Below are 20,393 nucleotides of genomic sequence, written 5' to 3'. Positions count from 1 at the left end.
AGCAGTTTCCAATTAAAGTAGCGATCTCACTCTCTGTTCAAATCAGTAGTCTGTTTGCTAAACGCAGGTTTGGAGCATAGGGTCACACAGCAGACACTTTCAGGAGATTATGTCCCAAGGCAATTCGACTTTTTAAGGGATCAAGAGAAAAGAGGGAATGTCCAACAGGAACTAGCAGGCCCATGTTAGGGCTGACCGTTCACAGGTGATGAGGGATATCATCAGGAAGTTGTAGTAAATTGATATCCAGGCCACAAATGATGCTTGCCCAATGCAGGTTACAGCAAGTTACAGCATGCCAATACAGGGATAATGCAGTAGGAACTGGCACCTTGAGTTGTGGGCGTCCGATGACAGGGTCACTGGTGGGGCTTGGGTTGGGGTGCCAGTTTGCTTCACTCGCAAAAGAAATTCTTTTACCTTATAGTCCTAAAGTCTTTAGTTCCTTTGGTCTGGCTTACTCCACACGTAAGGTTCTTCCAGATCGTCGCCAGTGTTGTAAAGAAGAATGATACGTAGGCCAAGTGATGTAGAACAGGATCACAGCTTTATTCATAAGATCACTTCTTGGTTACAGGTTACTAGATGTTAGACAGATCCTTTAAAGTGCCCCACGAGGAGCAGCCTCCTCGCTGCTCATCCCTTCCATACCAACTGATTCTCCCTTTAATCCAAACCCACTGAACATTCTATATGACCTCATCATAGGCTGAGCAGCAAGGCAGAGAACTTCTGTAGGGAGAGTGCATTGAGTAATTAGTACATTACAACAATGGACATTAAGGGGGTGTCTCAGCCCTGCCTCTTCTAGGCTAGAAAGTAGTCCCACAGTGGTGTGGGAGTCTCAGCATGGTTGTCCCCTTCCCCCAGGAACGCTGTAGTAGTGGCTACACATGCTGTGGGATAGCGTTGCACTAATGAGAGCGTCAGGCAAGCAGCATTCGCAGGGGCTGATGGGGAATGTAGGCCCCCAGCAGTGCAGGAGTCTCAGCATGGCTCTCCCCCTCCTCCAGGAAAGCTGTAGCGGCTACACACGCTGCAGAATCGTGTTGCGCTAATGAGCGCTTCAGGCAGGCAGTAGTTGCAGGGGCTGGTGGGGAATGTTGGAGTCTCTGCACAGCTCTCCCCACCAGGAATGCTGTAGTGGCTACTCACTAATGGTCCACTGCTCTGCACCCACCCAAATCCCCAACCCACAAAGGGAGAGACTTGGACTGCTCAACCACGTTACTACTGAGAATCATGTGCAGGGTTACTTGGCCAAGTTGCGCAGAATCCATAGTGGGTAGAGCCCCGGGACATAAGGAGCAAAATTACCAATACCCACGGTTGGGCACAGTGACCCTTGCTTGCCCCATGGCCTTTTGAAAGTGGTTATGGCAGGTTTTTCTTATTTTGTCTTTTATTTTTAGTGAAAAACTTTATTATTCAGAAATATGTCTTACAAACTGCATGACCCAGACATGCTATAAATCAAGTTTGATTTTTGATGTTGCAAGAGGTGCCCACCAGGGGCCCTCGTATGTATAGGGCACACTTTCCCTGTTTGCACCCGGCGTATCCTAAAACAGGTGTGCAGGGTGCAAACAGGGAAAGTGCGCTCTGTTACATGGAATACTCTGCCCCCAGGGAAGCTGCAAACTCCTGCTGCCCTGGGGGCAGCGCATTCAGGTGGAAAATGGAGCTGCTTTGAAGCAGCTGTTCTGTGTTTCACTGTGCAGACAGCTTTTTTACCTCTGCGCCCACGTCTGTAATATGGCTAGGCACCATGCGAATTAGGGAATGCCCTCTGATGATAGCGCTGCAGACCCTTCTGAAATACCAAAGTGCCCCAGAGAGAACAACGCGGGTGCAAATGCCAGTTGAACTGCTTAGGCATTTCCTTAATACGGCCCAGGTGAATAAGTATAGATGGTCACACTTCAATCTGTAGATGTAAAACATGTATGACATTTTTATCGTTTGTAGTTTAAGGTATTATAAAGCATGGTAGTTGGTGATCCAGGTATAAACTGCAGTCATTCATTTCTTTATAAGTGGTGACTTGTGACGCACCAAGTCGCCAAATATAAATACAAGATGTCAGACCTCTACAATTATAAGGTTATGACACACTCTTCACGCTTGAGACCCTTCCCATCCTTCACTGTTCAACAGCAAAGACGACGGCTACACAAGACCTTCAAGCACACAGCTTTGACTAAAGCGCCTTGTTTGTTGAAGCCTCTGGGGGTCTTGCTGATGCATGTAATAATGCCCTTTATTAGGAAACCTGGCATCATCCTACAACTCAGGGCCCCAGACCTGGCCACTGGAGGAAACAGTCCGTGCCTGGTGACCTTGAGATAACATCTTGAGTGAGGGAAGTCCACCGTCCTACAGTGCTACGCGATTTCTACATTTCTGACCAGCGCAGCAAGTCAACTTCCGAAGGCGATTTGGTCGAAGAGCCATTATGAGCGACTAATTTGATTTCAAAAGGCAGGTTTCGTACTTTGATGAGTGTATTTTGTGTGTGGGTAATTACAGTTCCTTAGGTAAACTCTTGTGCTAACGATTGCCTGATTACAAATGGATCAGAATCTAGAAAGATGTGTAGAATGTAGTCCTTTACCTCGAGGTGAGGTATGTGCTCTGTACGGCAAATACCTCATTTTCCTCTTTGTCATAACGGGGGAATAAGTATTTATTATACCATATTTGGCTTATTTTGACATGTGTCTTGGGTTTTTTCTACTAAAAAATGAAATACATGTTGACAAGTTTCACCTTTAAAATCTGGTATGGGAAAGCAGCAAGGTACGATAATTAAGGCATAGTTCAGAGTCCCTTTCGCTGGGCAAACTCAACATCAGGCCCTCGGTTTTTAGAGGACCGGAAGAGGCCTTTGTGGCGCCTGCAGTAAGGAGTCCACGAGTATGAATGTTACGGTGAAGACTGGAGCTCTGGGTCTGTGATTTAATACATTCTTGTTCTGGAATGACATCCTAGAGCATAACGGATAGCTACTGCTTGTCATGGTTTTGCATCTGTCTGGCAGAAGACATCGGGAGTGGGAGGGATATTGCATGTTCTTTTCACAAAATGCTCCATTTTTCAGTTGGTCTGCGCATGTGCAGACGGTCTGATGAGGGCAACAATGGTGCCGTGTGACGCTGTCACTCGTGAGGGGAGAGTGCAAGGCATTCAGATCAGGTTAAGTGGCTTTGACTTATTGCTGAGTGAACCCTGTCTGACCCTGTAGGGTCACTTCACCTCTTGGGACTTCACCTTTTGTGCCTGTTTTGTGAGTGGTTTCAATTTGACGATGTGTTTGATGACGTTAAGCTGCTGTGACAAGAGGAGTTTTGTCTTGTATAAAAAAGGCTGTGCTTAAGCTAGCTGAAGTCAAAAGCTGGCCATGCATTCCATTACCAGTGCATATATAGTCGAAGCTCTTGTATATTATTCACATATTGCATTATTAACATCGTGCAGAATAGTTGACTTACTGTGTACATTGGCATGATGCGTTTGCATTTGAAATTATTTTTATATGACACGTTAAAGTGCATTTTCCTGGATTATGCTAACTAGGCCTCAGGTAGGCCTTAACGCCATCTTGTTCAGAATGAATGTCTCATTTTGTTTGTGCTCTGTTTATTTTTTCTGCTGCATTTTTGTCACGCAAGTCATGTTTGTTTATTCCCGATAGATACTGTTCTCGAAGAAGAGACTCTAGCGTGGGCTCAGTATTGTATTGTGTCTCCATGGACTTAGTATCCATACGCAGTATTGCATTCATTCACAGTGCTTCACTGTTTCTTATGTAACTCGTTTGTTCTGACACCTTCAGATGACATTAGGTCAGAGGGGCTGAATCAATATACACGTAGTGGGATAGTGCTTAAGTGGTAGGCTGTATGATGTTTCTAAAGTGTGTATTCTGATTAGTTGAAACTGTATTTCATTTGCTCCCACCATGATGATTCTGCACTTTCCATTCTTGTATTTTGGTACATTTCCTATATAAACTCCTGTTTATGGGGGTGGGTTAATCTCCTGAGATCTTCCATGATTCTTTTCCTGTGCTAGTAGGGATGCTGTTTTATTCTTTAGGGCAATTGATTTCCATGTAACCCATCAGTTTCTGCATTCAATTATTCTGTATTGTACCTTTTACATTTTGTGATAACATGTCATAATATTTTCTAGTTCCATCCTAGAACTCACTTCTTGGGTCAAGCCCTTTCTTAATTGACAGTATTTTGATATACTGATTTTGTGCCTTATCTTGAGAAAACTAACGTTAGCATCGTCCTAATCCACCCAACCCGTGGGCATGCCTTTGAGGTGTAATATTTTAGAACACGAGTCTCGAACGAGTAGCTCAGGTGCTACTGATAGCTCTCCAGCACCATCATCAAAGTAGCTTCCATAGGTGAAGCCAAGCCAAGTACATCAGAGTCTGTGCATATGAAAAAATGGAAGCAATGCTCATTTCAAGATCCTTAGAGTGACAGCCAGCCAAACCAAAGGAAGCTCCTCATGATAACACTCAAACACACGCTGTGATTGCATATGGGGTATGCCGCAAGACACTGGCATAACAGAACATGAGGGTGCCCCCTGCAAGGCATGTGGAGGGGCCCCCTCCAGACTCAGTCAGGAGATCTCTGGCCAGAGTAGTGTGATGAGAGGGCCCGCAGAACTTGGCCTTCCGCCTCACTGCAGGAGCTGCTTGGGCCTGTGCTACTCCCTGCTCATGACTATCTGTTTCAACTCTCTCTCAAAGAAAGCATCAGGTCCAGCTCTATCATATATGTAAACAATGGACCATGATAGAAGAGCTGCAGCAGTAGCCTGCAGCAGTAGCCTGGGCACTAATCAGTGCTGACCCATCGAAGTGTGGGACTGTAGGAACCAGATTGAAAATTAGTTAGTTGTTAGCATGAGAGCCCAAGAGAAGTTGTGCCTAATGAGTTTCACATTTTCTGAATGCATTGATTTGCTGAACATCCTTAGTTGTGTGCTTTGATTCATCCGATAGAGCTCTATGGGCCACAACATTTGCACAATGTATATCTGTCCTTTATCACGCAACAGACTGGAGTGATATAAGCTGTTAGGAGGTTGAACTTCAGTTTTGTCCTTGGACAAATAAATAGTAAAATATTCCAATTAATGGGCAGTCCAAGCAACAAGGCTTTATGTGATCAAGATAAACCCATGGCTAAAACCATGGAAGTAGAGGGTACTCACCCCAATGAGAACGAGACAGAGCATTTTGCCCCAAAAAAATAAGAAACCCTAACCACGCTCAAGGGAATCAGGAAGGATGGGACTCCAGGGCCTAATGGGATGCCTTCCACCTGGAGAACTACAGACTGATCGCATTGTTGGACGTTGACGGGAAGGCATTCGCAAAAGTGCTCCTGAAAGAGCTAGAGGCATGGATAACAAAAAAACAAATTATACCGCTATATCAGACAAGATTTCGGGCCAATTCATTGACACTGGACAACGCCATTGCGCTATCATACCTGGCAATGCAAGGCCACAGAGGCCGCCACCCCTTCACTGCATGGTTTGTCAACTACAGTGCCTTCTTTGGCGGCATTGACCGCAACATACTGTGGGCAAAACTCGCAAAGTGGGGCATCCAAAGGAAACGTCTGGCAGCCATTATGACACTCCACACCAGCACTTGGGTTCGTATTAAGCTCACACAGACACATGTAACAGCTAAGATCTACATGAGCAAAGGGCTAAAACAGGGCTGTGGATCGTCCCCACATTGTTCAACTTATACACTGCGGATTTGGGAGAGGCACTCCTAAAAACCAATATCTTTCTGCTCAAACTAGGCCATCTCAGACTTCTGATTATGCAGTACGCAGACAACCTCGCTCTACTAGATCAAATTAGAATAGGCATGAAAAGGGCATTGGAGTCTCTACAACTCTATAATATGAAAAATAAACTTCAAGCCAATGCAACAAAAACAAAGGTGCTGGTTTTTGGCCATAAACCAAAATTATTGGGATGGCATCTCGGCCCATTAAGGAATGCTACTGCTAACAAATACACTTATTTAGGAGTACAGTTCTCAGACACTGGTAGACCAACACTTCAAGCCAAAGCACTTGAGGCTAAAGCGGCTACATTTACACATGGATTATGCAAATTAAATCATAAGCTCCAAAGCCACTCAACAGAGGGCATCCAACGAGTAATGCAAGCAAGGCTTATTCCAACACTGAGCTACGGCCATCTCGCCTTCCCTGGCAAATTGGAGCGCCTGCACACCATGGCTTTTAGAAAGGTTTTAAATCTTCCGTACTCAACAAGGCGCACACTGATCCACCTGGAGTTCAATATTCCAGCAATGGACATTTAATGTAAAAAATCCCATTATTGTGTGATCAAGGCAGGCCCTGGCACAATCAGAGATGCATTACAAACAGTTTTTAATGATAATACTAGTCGCTGGTTAAGGTACCTCTTGATGGCTAACTAGACATTGGGCCTGGCAGCATGTCTTTTAATGGACACACCCTTAACAATGGCAGGCCTAAAAAGCCTGCTAAAGAAGAATGGCAAGAACACTTCAAGGCAACAGGATCTTGAATGGATTAGACATCCCCAGCGCAGAGGGTCTTGTCTATTAACACAAAGTCAATTCATGTCAACCATATCTGTAGGCAGGATTGGGAAGGCAAGCTCTCCAGAATGTTTTGAGAACTAGGCTCCGAACATTACCAATACAGGACTACAGGGCCCATTGGAAAAACACACTGCCAAGAAGCAGTGGATGTTGCTTGTGACAATATCATACAGAATCAGCAGAGCATATCTGTTGTTGCCCAGCTTTGCTGGGTCCGAGGCAACTATATCTAAGAACTATGTTCCTCCAAAACGGTGTAAGATCATGTAAGGAGGCTCTAAAGTACATCTAACATTCTATGTAGCAGCTGGAAGGACTCTACGAACAATGCAAGAACTGGTGATGAAAGCAAACAAAACATGAGCCACCGATCATCTACCGTGGCAGTTACACTGGCACTATATGATTTTATATACCGTTTACCCGCACCACTGTTTATCTTTTTCACATTGTACAGTTTATTTTTGGAGGAGTACTGTTTCACAATCTATCCAACATGCCTGCCCACGTATCCAATAATCACATGCATGCCTGTATGACACCCTATTGCATGCCCAAGCACCTATGCCTTTCAGTTTTGCCTGGTGATTCTTCTTTGCTTCTCTGCCGCACCCCCAGATGTCTTAAAATTTGATATGAGACAAACATGTTTTAACAATTTTATAGACCTTTTAATAATCAGATGCAAGTTTTATGACGTATCATGCACTGTATTTGTAAATACTATCCCATATATCTGCCTACGCACATAATAATAATATGTATGCCCTTATGACACCCAATCACATGCTCAAGCACTCAGTTTTGCCTGGGGACTCTTCTTCACTTTTCTGCTGCACCCCCAGATGTTCTAAAATCTTATATATGGGACACATTTGATTTTATAATTTTATAGACCCTTTAATAATCAGAAGTATGTTTTATGACATCATGCACTGTATTTGTGAATGGTTTTTGGTGATCATACAATAAAGAATCAATATACAATTAGATTTGTAAATTGTTGGCCACTGAGAAGTTTTACTAGAAATTTAATACAGCCAGGGGGACATTCTTAAGCACTTTGCAGTTTTACTCTGGCAGTTCCTCAAGGAAATTGTGCAGGGAAAGACAGATTTATTTCAGCTGCAAGCAACGTTTACACCCAATGTCAGATTAGCGAATCTTCTTGGATGAGGACTAAACTGTGGATATAGCAAGAAAGACCCGAAATATGGAAACATCTATTGCAATGACGCCATTACCACTCAATACCTTTACCATGCATCAACTACCACGCAAATGCCTTTACCACACATGCATTTACCACACAAATATTTACTACTAATATGCCTTTTCTATGTATATGCCTTTATCATGAATGCTGTTACAATTACATGTAAGTATATGCTAGGAAAGTGTGTGCATATATTTATATATACAAAAAAGGTTGGGCACTGTTCCAAAGATAGGGCCCAGAGATTGACCCATATGTCTTATACAGAAGACAAAAAAGAAAAGATGGGAGTCCCAGGTTAAACAGACCCAAACCACAAGGGGGAAAGCACATGTCTTGCCTCTTGATGCCCTCACACACCCCGAGGGGTGTCATGCTTCATCATCGGGCTATGCTCCTCGTCAGGCCGGCGCTGCAATTCCCAACGGGCCCCCCGAAGGGTCACTTTCTCGGAGATCTTTTGAGGCATGCCGGATGGTGTATGAGGGTGTGTGGGGTGTGGGTTTTAAATGAGGGTCGCTAGAATGTGTGTGAAGTGGATTAAAAATGGCTGGGGGTTATATTGATGTAGTAACCCTCCTGCCAAAATTAAAAAACTCTAATTTAGAGTATGGTCCCCAAGGACACATTGTACCTCGGTGTCATTAAAAACGGTCAACATGTTTCGCGCCTCTGTCGCTATTCAAGTCGTTGGCGCTTCATCAGGACCAAAGAAGTGCAAAAGTGACGCATAAGAATTCTCCTCCGTCTCTGCCTTACTAGGCTGCTTAGTAAGGCAGAGACGGAGGAGAATTCTTATGCGTCACTGAACACTGAAAGTCAGAGAATCCACAAGAAGGTTATGTTCAGGAGCAGTACAATTGGCCCGCCCTGACATATATTGTTATGCTCAGGAGCAGTACAATTGGCCCGCCCTGACATATATTGTGGGTATTTATCTTTCAATTTTATATTCACGCACACACTCATGTGCATTTTCACTACCTTTTACACTTCTTTGGTCCTGATGAAGCGCCAACGACTTGAATAGCGACAGAGGCGCGAAACATGTTGACCGTTTTTAATGACACCGAGGTACAATGTGTCCTTGGGGACCATACTCTAAATTAGAGTTTTTTAATTTTGGCAGGAGGGTTACTACATCAATATAACCCCCAGCCATTTTTAATCCACTTCACACACATTCTAGCGACCCTCATTTAAAATCCACACCCCACACACCCTCATACACCATCCGGCATGCCTCAAAAGATCTCCGAGAAAGTGACCCTTCGGGGGGCCCGTTGGGAATTGCAGCGCCGGCCTGACGAGGAGCATAGCCCGATGATGAAGCATGACACCCCTCGGGGTGTGTGAGGGCATCAAGAGGCAAGACATGTGCTTTCCCCCTTGTGGTTTGGGTCTGTTTAACCTGGGACTCCCATCTTTTCTTTTTTGTCTTCTGTATAAGACATATGGGTCAATCTCTGGACCCTATCTTTGGAACAGTGCCCAACCTTTTTTGTGGTAATATAATATTTGGGAGCATGGACACTGGACCATTAACTGGCTCCTTGGTCCCCCCCCCTTTTTTTGATGGTATATTTATATATATACATACATGGACAAACGCGGCTCGAAAAATAAAATCCTTTCAGCTATCCCGAGTGTTCTGGAGTCTGCTGGGGCCCAGTTTCTTGTTTACCATTTATCTCCAAGAACCCACTCTGGTCGAATGGACCTTTTTACTTGCCCAATAGCGTAGAGGGAGGAAACACAATTATCAGAAAATAATGTCCGCAATTTAACATAATCAAGGACTCGAGACTTAATCTCTTTGCTCTCGGGCTTTTATTATCAGCATAAACATCTGCAGATAAAGGCACCTCAATACAAGGCACAGCAAGTACATAGGCACTAACACAAATGCTACTCTACGAAGAATCCGCATTCGGCTAAAAATAAACAAAAGCACTACTTCTAAAAGCATGAGGTAGATAACTACCAAGCCAATGTCGATATTTGGAATCATGAATCCAACTCATCTCTGTCCCTACTCTATGCTAGATGTCATCCCTACTTAGCATTCCCTTGAGACCCAAGGAATCATCAAAAAGGTGTCAGAAGTGAACTTCCTAAGAAGTCTTCACTTAGTGAGAGCTTGATCTAAAATGCTCCTTCTAGCTCCTCGCCTACTTCTCCTCTGCTCCACCCTCGGGGTGCTGTCCCTAATACGAAACCCCAAAAACATAGAACACGCCCTCCGGCACACCTCCTCGACCAGGTCTTCTTCCAGTACTTTTCCATCCAGAGCTGTCCATCTTCCATCGTCCATCAGCTTGGCCTTGAGTCCCAGACACCATCCGCACTAGGAGTTACGATTGGCACATTCCAAAGTACTCCCATGTCTGGCTTTCTACATAATTCAACTCTTAAACAAAGACTTCTCTACTAACGAAGCAACTGTCCTTGCACCTGCGGTGAGATCATGGAATGTAGAAATACTTCGCATCTTTTAACTTTACAATTTACTGCAGCCTAAAACCTCTACTAGCATAAATCCTATCGGCCTACCGCACTCCGCTAACAAACAGGCCTTTCTCCTCAACAATATATGTGAATTCTGGCCTCTACTCGGTTAAACACACTATTAAATCACATTCTAAGCATTAGTACTTTTACTTTCATATATGTGAGTTAAGCAACCTACATAAGTATTTTACCAAGTTACACGATTAATACATTGCATTGCATGAAAGCTAATCATTGTGCATTTTACTGAATACATTCACAATACGTGTGCACATCTCTAACACGGCTATATTAAGTCTACATAGCTTATACATTTCTTAATACATTTCACACAACACCTGAGTATACGTGGATTATATGCGGGTGCCAACTAACAGTGAATATAATGCACCCCTACAATTTTCAAACCCTTTGATGACACCTGTCATCACACCATCATATCCTCATTCCTTCGGGAATAAACTGATTTAAACGGTACTTGTCATCACTCTACCCTGTCGGATCCCTTCCATCCTTTTAAGATTCTGGTATTGTCTGTCCTGCAATCTCGCCATTCTCTGTTCATTTGCTCTAAGAGCTCTTTCAGCCTTGTTTCCTTGGTACCCCTTCCAAGCCTTCACGAGTCCCCACAAGCAAATCACACAAACCACAGCAATGATGATTGGCTTCAACACAGATCCAAGAAATCCCATTCCCAAGTCCGCAAACCACGTTCCCACTTTACCAAATCCCTGACCAATCTTTTCCCACACATTCTCTTCGGTCAAATCGACAATCTCCTTATGAATGGTAGTAATGTTATCTATATATCTCCCCAAGTCCTTACTATTGTCTGGAATATACGTGCAACATTCTTGGACCTTCAACAATTTACAGTCTCTGCCCTCTTTTGCCAATAGTACGTCTAACGCAAGTCGATTTTGCAAAACCATATTCCGTATTGATAACATCTATCCATTCACCAACAGCAATGACCTTGCCGTATTCATTGACAATTCATCCACCACAGTCGCCAATCTCCTTATTTTCACATCATTCAGGACCACACCCAAACTAGGTATAGTCGCTCCATATATGTCACCAATCACTGCTCCTGCACTCGCAGCTCTGCGCACTTTAGAATGACGTCCCGTCTCTAGCAGATTCAAATCTTCAGTATGATAAATCTTCGGAAAGATGATAGCCAAGTAACATATACCCTACCAATTCGCAGGCAGTCTTACATAGGCGTTCTTCCCACATACATAATACACAGTCGGAATCACCTGTACCGGACCTTGCATAAAGTTCTTAGCAGATGCCTCCATGGTAGAGGTATGGGAACACGTACTATGCCCCACTGAAACCTTATCAGTAGCAGTTTGAGGACGGCCAATACACAAATTCCCTCTCTGTGCCTCATCTAATGCTATAGGTCCATAACTTCCCTTAGATTTGTGCAACCACTCCTCATCCGTCCAATCCACTGGTGTTGGAGATACCCACTCCCACTCCGCAGGGTGGTGGTGGACTTCCCAAACACACTGTGGTAGCTTGGCTCGAGTGGTCAGGAAACAGGCACCGTGCTAAGCATACAATATACCCATACAATAACCATGCGTGCATCCGTTCCAAAAACGACTCTACACCGTAAAAATTATGAAAATATCTTTCTTTATCTTTTTCTCTTAGTTGCTGATTGGGAAAATAAATAAGTCAATCACAATATACAAATTTTAAATAGTGCAGGTCAAATAAATACTGTCTGAAGATTCAATAAATAGGGGTGATCATAAATATAAAGGACATAAATATAAGTGCAGGTAATACAGGCAATTAAATATTCTGAGGCAATAAATACTGTCACCAATAAATATTGTGCATCAACAAGTCCTGTGGACCAATAAATATAGTGAAGCAATAAATAGGTAAAACACAATAAATACAGTGCCCCCAATAAATAATTAAAAGTATACAGCAACACTCATGTAATCAGATCACTTTTCAATTCCTAAGGGCTGATTTGGCCCAGGCACAGCTTGTAGGGTCGTGGAAGGCTTGAGGGGGTCTACTCCCTGGCTGGGACAAGGCTGAGGCCTAAACTGAGGTAGATCAAGGGGGGAATACCAGTGCCCTGGCTTTCTCTCTCCACACAACCTCTCTAGGTTAGTCCCAATTCACCCCTGGCACAGTCAGGTTGGTTCCAGCACCTCCCTAGCCCCTTAGAGCAGTCTCTCGGGTCTCCACAGGGCCTTAGGTGCCCTCTACTCCACTTACTGCCCTTTTTCTGATGTTCCGACGCCGCTGGAGTCGTGTCGATGCCGTGAGGCGGTTCCGGTTCGATCTCGGCGGCCTCGGCACAATGTCAGTTCTTGACGACGCCGGTAGGCGGTTCCGGTCCGATGTCGGCGGCCTCGGTTCGATCTCGACCTCCGATTCGACGGCGTCGGGCAGTCTCTACTCGATGTCGACTTCGGGCGGCTCCGGTCCGATGGCGCTCTCGGCTTCGATGACGTCGGCCGGCCTGGCCTCGATGTCGACTTCCGGCGACTCCGGAGTGCGATCCTCACCCCCGACCTCCGGTGCTCCTCTCCTCAGGTTCCGGGCGACTCCGGAGTGCGATCCTCACTCCCGACCTCCGGTACACTTCACCTCGGTCTCCGACGACTCCGGAGGGCGGACTTCACTCCTCCGATGACGCCGCTCGCTCGACCTCGGTTAACTTCCTCCTCGACCTCTGGTATTCCTCACGACCTCCGTCGGCGCCCTCTCACGACCTCAGGCGGCTCCGGGTACGACGTCTGCTTCTTCAGTCAGCGCCGCTTCTCCACCTCGGGCTCCAGGTCTCAGGCTACTCGACGCCGGACTCCAGGGAAACCAGTTTCCAGGTCAGGATCTTGCTATTTTCTGTTTCTAAGGCCTGTTCCTGCTGTCCAGGTCCTTAGGATGGGTTTTTCTGGCTTCTTCCCACACAGGGCTCCAGGCTGGGATCCGTCAGTAGGGACTAGTATCAAGGGTGGGTTTATGGACCCCACTCCAGGCACAAGTTTCCACCCCTGCTGCTTCACTCCTTCCTCCTTCACTGTTGTGCTGCTCACTCTTCACCAGTCAGGTGCCAACTGCCAGCTCCAACTGCCAACACTCTGTCTTAGCTTCCCAACATTCTAAACCGCCTCCAACTGTCACAGAGTTCTGGAATGTTCTGGAAGGTGCTGGTAGGTTCCAGTGGATGCTGGTGATGTCACAGGTGGCCACCATTTTGTGCTCCAGGCCCTCAGACAGAAGTTTCAGGGGTAGATAAAATGGCTCCCTGAATCTGCAGCAACACTAAAAAGTCTGGTGGTTCCCAAAAAGGAAAAATTCAAACAGGGTTTGAGGCAAAAGTGGGACAAAATAAATAATGATGAGGAGGGACCACCCAAAGGGCTGACAGGTCTAACACGCGTCCCCCCCAGCTGAAAGTGGGGAGAGCTACCCAACCCCTTGGGAGTTCTCATCACTAAGGCGGAAATACCTTGAGAGACCGTCTGCATTGGCGTGGTCCACTCCAGGCCGATGTTCCACCTGAAAGTCCATTCCCTGTAGGGAAATAGACCACCTCAACAACTTGGGATTCTCCCCCTTCATCTGCATCAGCCAGCAAAGGGGTCTGTGGTCGGTCTGAACCAGGAAGTGCGAGCCAAACAGGTATGGCCGCAACTTCTTCAGAGCCCATACCACTGCAAAGGCTTCACGCTCTATTGCACTCCACTTCTGTTCCCTGGGAAGTAGTCTCCGGGATAGGAAGACCACGGGTTGATCCAGACCCTCTTCGTTGAGTTGCGATAACACTGCCCCAATGCCATGTTCTGATGCATCTGTCTGGACAATGAACTTCTTGGAAAAGTCTGGGGCCCTTAAGACCGGGGCCTCGCACATGGCTTTCTTCAATCTCCCAAAGGCCTGCTGACAAGCCTCCGTCCAGACTTCCCGTCGAGGTTGTTTCTTGGACGTGAGCTCCGTGAGGGGGGCTACGATGGTACGGTACCCCTTCACGAAGCGGCGGTAATATCCCGTGAGGCCCAAAAATGCTCGGACCTCAGTCTGTGTCTTGGGGGGTTCCCAGGCCATGATGGCCTCGATCTTCGCCTGGAGGGGTTGCACCGCTCCCCTACCCACCAAGTGTCCAAGGTACACTACCGACCCCTGCCCGATCTGGCACTTGCTGGCCTTGATCGTCAATCCAGCTTGTCTCAGGGCCTGGAGAACAGCTTGCAGGTGACGCAAGTGATCCTCCCAGCTGTTACTGAAGACGGCTATGTCATCCAGATAAGCAGCAGAGAAACTCTCCATTCCGGTGAGGATCTGGTTTACCAGGCGCTGAAACGTGGCAGGTGCGTTCTTGAGCCCAAAGGGCATCACACAGAACTGGTAGTGGCCATTGGGCGTGGAGAAGGCTGACCTTTCCCTTGCTCCATCAGTCAAAGAGATCTGCCAGTACCCAGAAGTTAGGTCAAAGGTACTTAGATATTGGGCAGCTCCCAGCCGGTCAATCAATTCATCCGCCCTAGGGATCGGATGAGCATCAGTTTTTGTCACTGAATTCAGTCCCCGGTAGTCCACACAGAACCTCAGTTCTGGTTGGGCACCCGGTGGTGCAGCTTTCGGTACTAACACCACCGGACTAGACCAGGAGCTGCTAGAAGGTTCAATCACTCCTAGCTCCAGCATCTTAGTGACTTCACTATGAATGCTGGCCTTCACCTTGTCTGACATCCGGTAGATCTTGGACTTCACAGGTGGGCTGTCTCCTGTGTCCACGTCATGGACGCACAGGTGAGTCCTACCCGGGACAAGGGAGAACAACGAAGAGTACTGCCCCAGGACCTGGCGACAGTCCTCCTGCTGTTCAGGAGTTAGAGATGGGGAGAGAATCACTCCCTCCACCGACCCATCCTTTTCTTGAGACGCAAACAGATCAGGGAGAGGCTCGCTTTCCACGTCCTCTCCTCCGTCAGTCACCATCATCAAGATGACTTCGGGCCTCTCGTGGTGGGGTTTGAGGCGGTTGGCATGCAGCACCCGCAGGGGCTGACGAGGGGTCTTCAGGTCCACCAAGTAGGTAGCCTTACCCTTCTTCTCCAACACCTCAAAGGGTCCTGACCAGCGATCCTGGAGGGCACTAAGCTCTCCTGGTTCGATCACCCACACCTTCTGGCCAGGCTCCAACTCCACCGGGTGAGCGTTGTGGTCATACCACGCCTTCATCACTGCTTGGCTGGCTTCCAAGTTGTCAGAAGCTTGCTTCCACAACTTAGCCATTTGGCTCCGGAAGGCCAGCATGTAGCTCACCACATCCTGGGGAAGCTTTCTGGGAGTTCTTTCCCATCCGTCTCTCACCAGGTTGAGAGGTCCACGTACAGGGTGCCCATACAGAAGCTCGAAGGGGCTGAAGCCCACTCCCTTCTGTGGCACTTCCCTGTAGGAAAAGAGTAAACAGGGTAGGAGGACGTCCCATTTCCTCCGCAGGCTTTCAGGCAGACTTCTGATCATGCCTTTCAAGGTTTTGTTAAACCTCTCCACCAGACCATTGGTCTGGGGGTGGTAAGGAGTGGTGAACCGGTAGGTCACTCCACACTCCTTCCACATGGCCCGCATGTACGCTGACATGAAGTTGGTCCCCCTGTCGGACACAACTTCCTTGGGAAAACCCACTCGGGTAAAGATTCCCATCAGGGCCCTAGCCACAACAGGTGCTGTTATGGTCCTCAGAGGTATTGCCTCTGGGTACCGTGTGGCATGATCCACCAGAACCAGGATAAACCTGTGACCAGCTGTAGTCGGTGGATCTAATGGACCCACAATGTCGATGCCCACCCTTTCAAAGGGGGTGCTAACGACAGGAAGTGGTTCCAGGGGAGCTTTCAGCTTCACCCCTGTTTTCCCACTGGCTTGGCAAGACACACATGTCCGGCAGTAGGTATCGGACGACACTTTCATCTGAGGCCAATAAAAGTGTGGGACAAGACGGGCGAAGGTCTTGTCTTGCCCCAGGTGTCCTGCCAATGGTATCTCGTGAGCCAACTCCAGAAGGAAGGCTCGATAACGTTGAGGGACTACCAAGGCTCGTGACGATCCGTGTAGGGGTGCCTTGGGTTCACTGTAGAGGAGGCCATCCTCCCAGTAAACACTGTAGTTCCCTTCAACGTTCCCTGCTGCCTGGGCTTCGGCCTGTCGCCTCAGCCCCTCAAGGGTAGGGCACTCCCTCTGGCCCTGGCAGAATTCCTCCCTGGACGGGCCTCCCTCCACGTGCCACTCGGCCGGGATGGGTAGGTCCTCCAGGTTGGTAACGTCCCCCACCGCAGACTCCTGGTCCACCACCTCCGGTGGCCTATCCGTCCTACGGGGTGGGGACGCCGAGGCAGGCTCCTCCTGTCCTCGGTTCTTCCCTTGACTGGCAGCTGGCTGGGCCTTTGTTCCAGGCTCCAGCCGGAATGAACTCCCTCTTCGGGTAGTCGCGGACCTTGTGCTAACACAGGCCCAGTCAGGTGTACCCAGCATCTCAGTGTGAGTCCGGTATTCCACCTCCTTCCAAGCGTTGTGCTCCATGTCATTCCCCAGCAGACAATCGACTGGCACGGCAGGGCTTACGGCAACTCGAAGTGAACCTGCAACCCCCCCCCATTCAAAGGGAACCTCGGCCACGGGATAGTGGCCTGTTCTGCCGTCAGCCATCGCGGCTGGGTGGAGTACATCGGGAATTACCTGCTCTGGAGACACCAGTTGGCTACGCACCATAGTCATACTGGCTCCTGTGTCTCTCAGAGCCTCCCCTCTCTGGCCGTTGATGGTGACCCACTGCCCATACTTTGCGGTGTTTGCGGGCACCTGGATCTTAGGAACCATCTCCCGTTCTCCCAGGGACACTAAAGTGACACCCGCCCACTCCCTTCCCTTAGTTAAGGGCATCTCCTCCCCGAGCACTACACTAGCTACTCCGGGGGTCTTTCCTCCAATGGGAGGGGGTGGTCGTTTCTGGCACTTCGGATCTCCTTTATAGTGTCCAACGCCACCGCACTCATAGCAATGGACAACCCTTGGCTGCTGACTCTGGCCAGGATTAGGGTTTCTGGGTGGGTTAGCCCTAGGGGTGAATCCTGTTCCCTTCCCTTGGAAGTTATTTTGGGGGCCTTTGGAGAACTCCTTTTTCTTTTCCCCTCCCTCTTTCTTCTGGGGGGCGCCCTGTCCGGCCTTTTGAGTATCCCCTCCAGTCCCCCTTGTGGACAGCCGGGTACTAGCCCAAATGTCCGCCTCCTCAGCAAGCTTCCGGGGACTGGTCAGCTTGCTATCCACCAGGTGTTGCCGCAGTTCAGGGAAACATTTCTCGAGCAGGTGTTCCTTCAGTACTAGGTCAAACAACTCCTCGTAGTTTCTCACTTCACTGCCCTGAATCCAACCTTCCAGTGCCTTCTTTGCATAGTCCAGGAAGTCCACCCAATTCTGTGTGCCCAGTTTGTGACTACCCCTGAACTTCTGTCTGTACTTTTCAGGTGTTAGTCCAAACTTTCTGATGAGCGCCAGTTTCATGGTGGGGTAGTGGGTCTGCTCATCCTCTTCGAGGGCCAATGAAGCATCCCTACCAGCTGGAGGCATGTACTTGTACAATCCCCCCCCCCAATACTTCACTGGAACCCCATGGGCCCTCAACGAGACCTCATAGGCCGCTAGCCACTTGGCGATATCGTCACCCACCCCATAGCTAGCTACTATGTCCTTTGGCAGGTAAGGTTTGGGTTCCCTGGTGATCTCTTGGATTTGGCTGCCACCATTAGGAACAGGTTGTGCCCCGATTCTCAAGATCTGAAGATCTATTTCTTTCAGTCGTAATTCATGGGCCATCCTCTGCTCCTCCTTCTCCTTTTCCAGCCTTGCTAAGTCCCATGTGAGCTGTCTTTTCTCCCTCCGGTCTGCTAACTCCACTTCAGATAAGCCACCGCTAGAGGCACGGCTGCCCTCCCTAGAAAGTGTCCTGGGCCCTGCTGACAGGTTCCCCACCTCAGGTTGGTACATCTCAGCCCCCTCGGGGTCAGGCTCTCCATCCCTGTCTTCCTCCTCAGCCTTGCTTTCCCTGCGTGCCTCCCCCCAAGCCCTTAAGCTGGTTTGGAGTGCACCCTTCTTTGCTCCTGGGGGACAGTACACCCCCTCCCGCTGGCAAAACTCCCTGAGTTGGGCCACTGTGTACGTTTCTAGATTTTCTAGTACAAACTCCATCTCGCCCACTCAGGTTAGAGGACAGGTTTTGTGCAGTAACAATGCAGGGGGGTACCTTTAATAATACCTCCTCCCACCACCAGAGTAAATTTGGAAAAAACAAAAACCCACAATTAGGAAGGCCGCTTTGAGAAAACTCCCGGTGTAGGCCTATGGACTACCCACAGTTATTGTTGAGTATACGTAGGCACAGCTCTATCCCACCACTGAACACCAATTATGTTGGAGATACCCACTCCCACTCCGCAGGGTGGTGGTGGACTTCCCGAACACACTGTGGTAGCTTGGCTCGAGTGGTCAGGAAACAGGCACCGTGCTAAGCATACAATATACCCATACAATAACCATGCGTGCATCCGTTCCAAAAACGACTCTACACCGTAAAAATTATGAAAATATCTTTCTTTATCTTTTTCTCTTAGTTGCTGATTGGGAAAATAAATAAGTCAATCACAATATACAAATTTTAAATAGTGCAGGTCAAATAAATACTGTCTGAAGATTCAATAAATAGGGGTGATCATAAATATAAAGGACATAAATATAAGTGCAGGTAATACAGGCAATTAAATATTCTGAGGCAATAAATACTGTCACCAATAAATATTGTGCATCAACAAGTCCTGTGGACCAATAAATATAGTGAAGCAATAAATAGGTAAAACACAATAAATACAGTGCCCCCAATAAATAATTAAAAGTATACAGCAACACTCATGTAATCAGATCACTTTTCAATTCCTAAGGGCTGATTTGGCCCAGGCACAGCTTGTAGGGTCGTGGAAGGCTTGAGGGGGTCTACTCCCTGGCTGGGACAAGGCTGAGGCCTAAACTGAGGTAGATCAAGGGGGGAATACCAGTGCCCTGGCTTTCTCTCTCCACACAACCTCTCTAGGTTAGTCCCAATTCACCCCTGGCACAGTCAGGTTGGTTCCAGCACCTCCCTAGCCCCTTAGAGCAGTCTCTCAGGTCTCCACAGGGCCTTAGGCGCCCTCTACTCCACTTACTGCCCTTTTTCTGATGTTCCGACGCCGCTGGAGTCGTGTCGATGCCGTGAGGCGGTTCCGGTTCGATCTCGGCGGCCTCGGCACAATGTCAGTTCTTGACGACGCCGGTAGGCGGTTCCGGTCCGATGTCGGCGGCCTCGGTTCGATCTCGACCTCCGATTCGACGGCGTCGGGCAGTCTCTACTCGATGTCGACTTCGGGCGGCTCCGGTCCGATGGCGCTCTCGGCTTCGATGACGTCGGCCGGCCTGGCCTCGATGTCGACTTCCGGCGACTCCGGAGTGCGATCCTCACCCCCGACCTCCGGTGCTCCTCTCCTCAGGTTCCGGGCGACTCCGGAGTGCGATCCTCACTCCCGACCTCCGGTACACTTCACCTCGGTCTCCGACGACTCCGGAGGGCGGACTTCACTCCTCCGATGACGCCGCTCGCTCGACCTCGGTTAACTTCCTCCTCGACCTCTGGTATTCCTCACGACCTCCGTCGGCGCCCTCTCACGACCTCAGGCGGCTCCGGGTACGACGTCTGCTTCTTCAGTCAGCGCCGCTTCTCCACCTCGGGCTCCAGGTCTCAGGCTACTCGACGCCGGACTCCAGGGAAACCAGTTTCCAGGTCAGGATCTTGCTATTTTCTGTTTCTAAGGCCTGTTCCTGCTGTCCAGGTCCTTAGGATGGGTTTTTCTGGCTTCTTCCCACACAGGGCTCCAGGCTGGGATCCGTCAGTAGGGACTAGTATCAAGGGTGGGTTTATGGACCCCACTCCAGGCACAAGTTTCCACCCCTGCT

General features: G+C 48.3%; 1 protein-coding gene across 1 annotated transcript in view; it reads left to right on the top strand.

Moving 5' to 3' along the window:
* The first annotated feature begins 2,341 nt into the window (after positions 1-2,341).
* LOC146861822 (uncharacterized) overlaps positions 2,342-20,393 on the top strand; it is a 627,622-nt gene continuing 609,570 nt past the window's right edge. Inside the window, exon 1 of the mRNA XM_085643200.1 lies at positions 2,342-2,481. The gene's annotated coding sequence lies outside the window, so the exon portion shown is untranslated. The remainder of the gene's footprint in view (positions 2,482-20,393) is intronic.

Source organism: Triturus cristatus, chromosome 2_2 (assembly GCF_964204655.1).
Source record: "Triturus cristatus chromosome 2_2, aTriCri1.1, whole genome shotgun sequence".
In the NCBI taxonomy this organism is placed as follows: Eukaryota; Metazoa; Chordata; class Amphibia; order Caudata; family Salamandridae; genus Triturus; species Triturus cristatus.
The sequence above is the reverse complement of the archived record's forward strand: the minus strand, read 5'-3'. Positions and strand labels throughout refer to the sequence as shown.